Source organism: Gossypium raimondii, chromosome 8 (genome assembly GCF_025698545.1).
Source record: "Gossypium raimondii isolate GPD5lz chromosome 8, ASM2569854v1, whole genome shotgun sequence".
Taxonomy (NCBI): Eukaryota; Viridiplantae; Streptophyta; class Magnoliopsida; order Malvales; family Malvaceae; genus Gossypium; species Gossypium raimondii.
This window is the reverse complement of record NC_068572.1, coordinates 11,556,136-11,565,825: the sequence shown is the minus strand read 5'-3', so window position 1 is coordinate 11,565,825 and position 9,690 is coordinate 11,556,136. Positions and strand designations below refer to the sequence as shown.

Here is a 9,690-nt window from a genome sequence, read left to right as displayed (position 1 = left end):
TGTACCCAAAGCTCTAGAGTCAGCCAGCAGTTTAAAGCCCAACTTCATCATGAAGGAAGTATTATGATCCTGCAACTTCTAAAAATCAAGACCATCATGCTCCCGAAGCTGACAGACATCCTCCCAACCAACTAAAGCCACTTTTCTACCATTGCTTGAAGACCCCCAAACAAACTGACGCACCATACGTTCAATTTCCTCACAAAGTCCCTTGGGAATCAAAATTGATTGCATGAAATAACTTGGAATCGCTAGAAAAATTGATTGTGCTAGAGTTGCATTACCAATAAGAGAAAATGATTTTGCGTCCCAACCCTACAACTTACTTTGAACCTTATCCACCACAAAGCGCAAAGGACTGTTAGTAACTTTATCATGAAATAAAGGAAGTCCCAATTACTTTCCAAGATTATGCACTATTCGGAAACCAAGAATACGACACAAGTTACTTCTTAAAACATCACCAACTCCTTCTAAGAAATAAACGTTCATTTTGTACACATTAATCATGTGCCTTGAAAAATCACAAAAATTGTCCAACACTTTTTTCAAGATTGTAGCTTGATTTTTTGCAGCTTGACCAAACAGGATTAGATTATTTACAAAAAAATAAGTTAGACAGTGGAGGGCCCGATCGAGATAACCGGATAGGTCTCCAATTTCTAGAATTGATATTAGAATGGATATTATGGTCGAGCCATTCTATGCACAAAACAAATATGTAAGGGGATAACGGGCATCTTGGTGGACCTCCCTTTTCGATCGAAACTTTTGAGTTGGGAACACCAGCTTAAAATAATTGGCAATGATTTTCATTACTAACTTGTAGAAAAATTCACACAAACTAATCGGTTGAAATGTGGAGAAGCATTTTGGATTTGGATCCTTAGGAATGAGAACAATAAGGGAATTGTTCAGCTCCGGGTCGATTTTTCCACCCTTAAACATGTTTTTGACCTAAGTACAAACTGAATCCCTAATTTGATCCCACTGACTCTGAAAAAAGATGGCACGAAATTCATCACTTCCCAGTGCCTTCAGAGGACTCATATCAAACATGGCAAATTTTATCTCCTCATTTGAGGCAGGGTTTGCTCAACATCTGGATCTCACTATCTTTAAGCTTCGGAAAGGAACTAGTGATAAGACTTCTCATCGGCCCCAGGTCTTCACCATATAAATTCTAAAAAAACGAGTCGACTCCTGCCATAATACCTCCTCATAAAAAATCCACCCCCTCTCTCCATTTTTTAAAGTTGTAATCCGATTCTGCTTTTTCCTTTTTAGGGTGCGCCTATGAAAGAATTTTGTGTTACGGTCTCCCAAAAAGAGCTAGTCACACCTCGCCTTTTTTTTTCCAGAGAAGTTCCTCATTATGTAAAACTTTTTCTAATTCCTCTCTAGTTCCCCATTTCGACTAAAAAAAATTGATCAAACTGAGAGCAATCCATACCTCTTTGCATCGTGTTGAGTTTCTGAAGCAATCTATTTTTGCATGTTCTAATATGGTCGTACACCCTCTTATTCCAATCCTTAAGCTTGTAAGTGAGATTAGATATTGAGCTAAACATGGAACCAACAAAATTCCAATTATTCTTAATGAAATCAGAAAACTCTGCATGCTCAACCCATCCTGCCAAAAAATGGAAAGGATGGCCCCTAGATGAATGAAGCTTAAACCGAAGAGACAATAAAATAGGCATGTGATCGGACTTGATTCAAGGCAAATAAGTCGCGGTAAAATTTGGAAATGATGTCAACCAAGCCTTATTCCAAATAGCCCTATCAAGACGTTTCGAAACTCCACCTCTTTGCCACGTAAAAGGAGCACCTCTAAAACCTAAGTTATGAACCCTAGAAGAATCCATAAAATCTCCAAAAAGTGGACATTTTTTACGATTGACTCGTCCCCCCCATTTTCTCATTAGAGGCTAAAATCGAATTAAAATCTCCTATAGCCACCCAAGGGGTATCAAAACAAGGGATATTCATATTCAAAGCATCCTAAAGTCACATACGCTTGTGACTGTTAGGACTACCATATACAAAGACAACAAAAATTGGGTGTTAACCCGAATCACAACAAATTGGGGATGACTCTGAATAATATCAACCCATAACGAGTCCTTCCACCCAATCCAAATACCCTCATAAAAGCCAATAGCTTCCACTTGATGAAAGCATTGAAAACAAACACTTGCAATAATCGAATTAGCTTTGTCATCACTCACTCTAGTTTCTAAAAGGCCAACAATATCTGGCTTATATTCCCTATTGTATTCGAAAAAAATCCTCGAAAACTTTCTACTAGCACACCCTTAACAGTTCCATGCAAAAATAAACAAATTCATTAAAGAAAAAAGTAAAAATAAAGGGAGAGTAACGTACCGTAGCTCAGACTAGCATGTGTCTTCCCTGCGTTTCCCATAAATGTTCAAGTTCCCCATCTCAGCCCCGTTAATTTGCGAGTTGAGGAGTTTGGCCATCGAATTCATAGAGTCTAACAGTGGAACCCTTACACTCTCAGAATTTTTAAAATGCCCCTGCGTTCACAAATTATCTTACTAATAGCACCATTATTTCGAACATTATCCCCTTTAGTTCTTGAAACCCTTACTTTTGAAATCGGTATTCCTTTATCTCTTCCAACTGAAATACCAGCTTCAATAGATTTAGCAATATTTAGTCTATTTTTTCCCTTAAAAGTAACCACCGAGTGGTTACTAGAATCAAGTAGTTCCTTATTAATTTCTACTATTGATTCCACAGGACCCTCAAATATAGGATTAATTTGAGCAGTAATGCCCGAATGGAATTAACCTTCAATTAAAATCAGTCGAAGATGCGTTGTTATTTGGAAGACCCTCATGCACTGTATCGACACTGTCCGAATTAAAAGATAGTTCCAAACCCCTAATTTCTTGACCCGTTAAAACAGGCCCATAACCCTTAATGTTATCGTTTTTTCCCATCGCAGGTTTAATATGGCTTACTGGGTCTAACAGTGGCCTATTTTGTATACCCAATTCGGCCATCACGAGCCCATGATCCACCTGGCCAGCAGCTTCCTTCAAAAATTCCAACCCATCCACTAATTCCTTTCCCAAGACGCTAAAGTTATTTGTCGTTTTGGGATTTAACCCAATATTTTCCTTTGCCCTAGAAACACCCTTCTGATTATTCCCTTTTTAGAAAGTCTACTTTTTGAAATCTTATCCCCGAAAATTCTGCTTCTATTTCACTAGTTTTGGCCGGTTTCAATCCAGGCAGATTCGGGCCACCACTCACGGCGATTTTCGTTGCAGGATTTTGGTGACCCTTAGAGTTTCACCGTGACTTCCTCTCAACGATCATCTAGGGTCCGAACAGCTCCGACGGCTCCACTGCTTTGACTTCCTCCGGTAAGCCTTCCGTCGTTGTACTCCTACCCCCGGCTACGTCCTGCGAAAACCCCACATCCACACACATGTCCTTCGAATGACCGGACCTTCCACAGGAGAAACACACGGATGGTAGCGCTTCAAACTCCACCCTTTGCACCGCCCCATTAACCAGAACCTAAGAAACTAAGGGCTTCCTCAAATCGATGCACACGACCATTCTAGCAAATTTTCCCTTCAGCCCCTTGTCGGTCTGAAAATCTAGCTTAGTGACCTTCCGAATCAGACCCCCGATTTCCTCCAAGATTTGTCGTTTATAAAGAAACCCTGGAAGACCCGATAATCTAATCCAAACCATAGTGTTGCTAGGGAGAGCTTGAAAAGGGTTAAACTCCGGTGTCCATAGTTGAACAATTAGATACTAACCAAGGACAGTCCATGGTCCCTGTGTAAGCACCCTCTCGTAATCTTCTCTACTATGAGATTTAATCAGAAAATAGCCATTCTCCACATCCATTATGTAAAATAAAGTATGAAATATTTCGGCCAAGAAGTTTAATGACCACCGCAGTCGGCGTTTCTCTGAAAAGAAACTGTTGGAACCTCTCGGAAAAATTAATAGCAGGAATACCATTAACTGTCGTTTTCACCACTTCTTCATCTAGAAACTCAAAATCCTCGTCTCTCCTAGGGATAAGAGCCCCTCAACCTAAAACTTTATCCACAACCATATCATTTTCAACAATAGAATCCAAGCCCTTAAAGCGAACTTTTTTAGTGTTCCGATCACCGATCAATTTCTCATCTTCTCCGTTCTCAACCATTATTTTTTTTTCTTTTCAAATATATTTATAACCATATAATTAAAGTGTGTATTTTGCAAACGTAAATAATGAAAATTTTGACTGATTATGATTTTATGGATGCAATTAATTTTATTTTAAAACGTTAATCTATTATGTATACACCAAAATCTCATAATTGGGTTGTGACAGCAACAACCCTTAGTGTAGCCACAAATGCAACATGCAACATCAATAGCTGAGGAAGATACATGTCCCACATGTGCACCTGTGGGAACAATAATATGAGGAAGTGGGTCACCGAGTGAAGGGTTTCTTTGGAATATATTTTGCCCTCCCAATTTTATAAAAAAAAAATTATTTTACCTTTTCATTTAATTATTCGTCTTTTTAATCTTTAAACTTTTATTATTTATCAAATCACTTTAAAATGGTTAAATAGAATAATGTTTGTTAACTTTGTTAGTGGCATACGCATAGATAACCACGTGGCATCATAAGTAATTAATTAATTTTAAAAAATGAGAAATATAAAAATCACTAATAAAGTATATGAAAAATATTTTAAGTATTTTAAATTTTAAAAATTAATTAATTGCTTACATTGCATCATGTGGTAACCTACTGTATGCCACCAACAAAGTTAAATAGATTTTTTATTTATTTTAAAATAATTTGACAAATGAGGCAAATTTAAGAATTAAAAATATAAAAATTAAATAAAAATTAAAATAATTTTTTACAAAATTAGAGGATTAAATAAATTATTATGCTTATGTGGAAAAGTTGAGTAGTAATTTTGATGGGCAGGCAGTAAATGTGATCCATCATAATGAGCATAGGTATTTTGATTGAAAGAGAATCTATTTGCTAATAGAGGTAGCTTTGAAAAACCATGTGAAATAGAACTTGTAGGGTCTTTTTTTTATCTAGATAAAATAAAAATAAAAAATAAATACTAAAATAGTATGTCGTCCCCATTATCTACGGAAATGGTATATTGTGGGTAGTGGAGGGTGGTGGAGAGGCGGCACCGCTCTCTTTTTTTCAGCCCAATCATTAGCCTGCTAGTAAAAAAAATCATGGGTTAAAGGTCTGGGATAAGCAAAACTGATTTATGCGAGTATGAAATACAAATACTTGTATTTTGGGGTTTGTATGGTGCGTCAGCAGTATTGATTACCTTTTCTTCTTTTTCTATCTTCTTTAAAAAATTAAACCTTAAAAAACTAAGCTACTGTTAACTCTTTTTTCTAGTATTTCTTTTCCCTTCTCTTTTCTATCTTCTTTACTAAGTTAAGCCCTCTTCTTTCTATTCTAGCTTCCCGTATCTTTTTTTTTTTTACCGTGTAACAACCCGTTTTTTAGTGGTGACGGAATAGTAGTTTTGGGATCACAAATTTTTATTGTTTCGGCCTGTAAATATTATTTATGAAATATTTACGAATTTATTAGAGTCGTATTAATATTTGGTTAATAAATTTTAATGTTTAGATAACTAATTAAAAAAAATTAATTTGTAAAATGTGCAAAACTTCTTTTTTTTTTTGAATAATCGACTGGGCTATTATTGAAAACTTGCAATATAAAAGTTCAGGAACAAAATCCCAGCAGTGCTGGGCTGGAAACAAAAAAATAAAAATAAAAATAAAACGTAGGCTACAAGCCCAAATAAGTAAAAACAGAAAGTAAAGTCTAAAAAATATAAAACAGAACGTCATTTCCCAGTCAACTCAACCAGCCTGGCCTCCATTACTTTCATCTTTTCATTTCCAAAGCATCAGGCTTTTCAGATGATAGCATAAAATGTGCAAAACTTAGTAATTATAGCATGTAGATGATTTAATAACTTAACTAATAAATGTGGGAGGGCCAATGAAGTAATTAAACCTTGTTAAAGGTTAGTGGACGGCAAAAGGAACAAAATTAATTAATTAAAACATATTGGATGGCAATTTTGTAATTAAATCAAAATTAAACAAAACAAATTGAAAGAATTAGACATTTCTCCTTCATCTTTCTTTATCACCTGCTGAAATCACCATTGAAGACTTAGGAAGCTTCAGGCAACTCCTTGGCCTTGTACGGTATGGAAATTTGCATGTTTTCTTGAAATTTTTATATTTTTGAGATCGTTACAAATAGGTCTAGCTAATTCGTACCTCCGTTTTTGAATCTGTAAAAATTTTAGAAGTTGTCATTGATGAATCTTGTTTTTTATGATAATTATGTGTTTGAAGATTTAATTGTAGTATTTGTTTGTTTTGTGAAGTAATTTTTATTAGTTTTGATTTAAGGATTAAATTATTAAAATGTCAAATTTTTAATGTTTGATGGTGATTTAGAGGTATAATTGGGACTGTTTAAGGGCCTAGATTATTTGGCTGTAAATTTTGAACTTGAAAAAATGGTTAATTTGATGATTTTCGGGTTAAAGAATTAAATTGCAAAAGTTGTAAAAGTTAAGGCAATTGTGTAATTTCAAAATATAAAAGGGTATATAATGCAGAATTAATTGACATATGATTATAAGCTAATAAAGAAAAAAATTTACATTTTAGATCAATACCCTATTGACTTACGTGGAAAAGGGAAAATTGCAGAATAGTCCCTAAGCTTCTGCAACTATTATAATTTAATCCAAGTAAGTTCGTTCGGTTTGTAATTTAATATTTATATGAATTGTATAATGATATGCTATGGAATAATGGATATTAATTGTTATATTAATGATGTGAAATTACTATGAAAATGCCTATTGAATTATTATGTTTGGGTCGGATGAACGCGGGATAGAGTATGACTGATTACATGGAATGTTATACGGGGCTTGAAGAGGAGGAGATGTTACATAAATTATATATTTCCTGAGTATATCAAGGTTCAACATTTGTTGCGAGCCATCGTGTATTATTCTCGGATTCTAGCGTGTTACCAAGGGTGGATGTAAAGTCTTCGGGCTGGCACTTAGTGCCGAGGTGTGTTTTGGAGGGATGTTGACCTGCGCGCTAGGCACTAAGTGCAGAGTAATGTTATTGGTTGGATTAGCTCTTATGAGTGCTTGTTGTGTTTCGGTTGGACTACTTGTGTACTTGTATTTGTAAGTCGTTCATCAGGTCGTAATTATTGGATTAATTACTTGTTTAAAGACTTCGAATGACATGTTTTGTACTTGATATCTTGAAGTAATTTCGTTGTGGACATGTATGCTTTCCGAAAATTATTATTTGAGAATTGAATTGAGCTATGTAATTCATTGGTTTGAAATTGTGGATGACAGGAAACATTAGTTGTGGAATTGTATTTAATTAAATTGTTATGTTTATTTCGGTTAGATTCATTGTTACTATCCTTCGAACTTACTAAGCTTCAATAAAATTGTGTGATATGCATTTTCTTGTTGATATCTTTTTGTGGGACGGAAGACCAGATCATCACTCAAGTCACACTATCCATTCAATTTCGGTAGTTTTTGAACGTTTATTTTGGATTATATGGCATGTAATAGGTGGTTGTGTTAATGATCTCGTTTGATATGTAAATATGTGAAGTATGTACCTAGTTAATCTTATATTGGTGTTGATCATAATGTGATGATTTATTTCATTGTACATGTATATATAATTGTGGTACCAATGAGGGTATATTAGTTAGGCACTTAAAATGGTTGAATTGGCATGATTTGAGTAGGTTTAATGAAAATTTGAATAGATATAATAACTGGTTAAAGTGTTACTTGGTGTCTAATAAAGCTTGAAAGGTAAACTTGATGTTTAAGGTTCATTTTGGTGCACCTGGTCTGCGACACGACCGTGTGCCATACACGGTCTGAGACACGGCCTGCGACACGACCGTGTGTATCAAGTCAGTGAGTCACACGGTTTGGCACACGGTTTGCAACATGACCGTGTGATCTAAGTCAGTGAGTTACACGGTTTAAGACACGGGCTGAGACACGGTTATGTGTCTCATTGTTTGAACACTACACGGTCTGGGCTTTGTTACATGGCCTAGCCACACGGCCGTGTGACCCCTGTTTTCTAAATTTCTAACTTTTTCTCAGATTTTCTGGATTGTTTCAAATTAGTCTCATTTTGATCATGAACTGTTTTTAAGGTCTTGAAAGTTCAATTTAAGGCCCAAATGTATATGTTTGTTGGATTTGTATGAAATTTAAACAATTATTATTAAATATCATTATTAATCTGATTTGAAGTTATTTGTTTCGATTTGTATGATGACACTCAGTAACTCTAATCTGACGACGAAAACGGGTTAGGGGTGTTACATACTGTCTCCTTCCTCTCTTCTCTACTTTTTTTTCTTTTAAAATCAGCACAATATTGGGTTTTTACAACCCCTAAAATCATAGTTATAAGCTCCATAACTCGTGCAGCCCTGAAACATTGTATGACCGGTCAAATTATTAGATCAGTGTCACCTGTTAGAAAGGCACCACCCAATCGGTGCCACCTGTCAGGCAGGCACCACCCAAACCCCCCAAAATAGGGGTATTTGTATTTCATACCTGTATAAATCAATGTCGCCTGTCCCAAACCCTCAACCCTTAATTTTTTTTTACTAGCAGGCTCATGATTGGGCTGAAAAAATGAGGGTGGTGCCGCCTCTCCACTACCCTCCACCACCCACAACATACTATTTTCGTAAATAATGTGGGTGGCATACCATTTTGGTATTTATTTTTGTATTATGTAGGTAAAAAAGTCGACCCTGGTCTTGGTCTACTATATGAGGGGTTAAAACAATAGAAGCACCTAGTAACCACATACAAGCCCTATTCTGCCACACAATTGGCATTGTGGCCTAGTGCAAGTAGGTTTCACAGCATATACATGTCCACCACTTGGAGGTTCAACGTGTGGCTGGTTGTAAAAATATTGAGTGTTGCTTCTGATTCTGTACAACCATGTTTACAGAAACTGTGATTTGAGAAAAAAAAAAACTTTAGATGAACTTCTTCCCCCAACAAAGCAGGAGTAACCAAAGGACAATCTACTAATTGTGATGATTGAGACCTCATTTTCATATTCAGGGAATGGCAGATTATTATTTTTCATTGGTTATATGCTAACCACATCCAAGGAGATGATTACCAGAGGATTCCGAGATGTAAATCACTGCAACTCAAAATTGAAATCAAATATCAAGAAATTATAGTAGACAAATATATGTTTTTGATGACGGCATACATGCAATTTACACATGATGGTAAGATGATAAATAACAAATACTTTTTTTCCTTTCGACTTGAGATTGGAACCGAGAAAAAATGGATGGAAGGAATAATGACTCGAAGAAGGATGAACGAAGTAGTTAGATTTGTGTTGATTTACCGTATTTTTTTTAATTAAAAAAAGGTATTGTTGAAATATGATAATAAATACTATGAGTCTGTTGTTGAAACTTGAACACAAAAGTTGAGATGAAAATTGTTAAACAACTCACATAAATAGGTCAAAAGTCCCCACGATCACATGGCACATAAG

The 9,690-nt window shown here is 35.5% G+C and overlaps 1 long non-coding RNA gene across 1 annotated transcript; it reads left to right on the top strand.

Annotated features, from left to right (window-relative positions):
• Positions 1-4,991: 4,991 nt before the first annotated feature.
• LOC105790799 (uncharacterized) lies at positions 4,992-7,435 on the top strand. Its single transcript, XR_008198551.1, has 3 exons — positions 4,992-6,270; positions 6,745-6,827; positions 6,980-7,435. It is a non-coding gene; the product is annotated as an uncharacterized LOC105790799 (long non-coding RNA).
• The last annotated feature ends 2,255 nt before the right edge of the window (positions 7,436-9,690 follow it).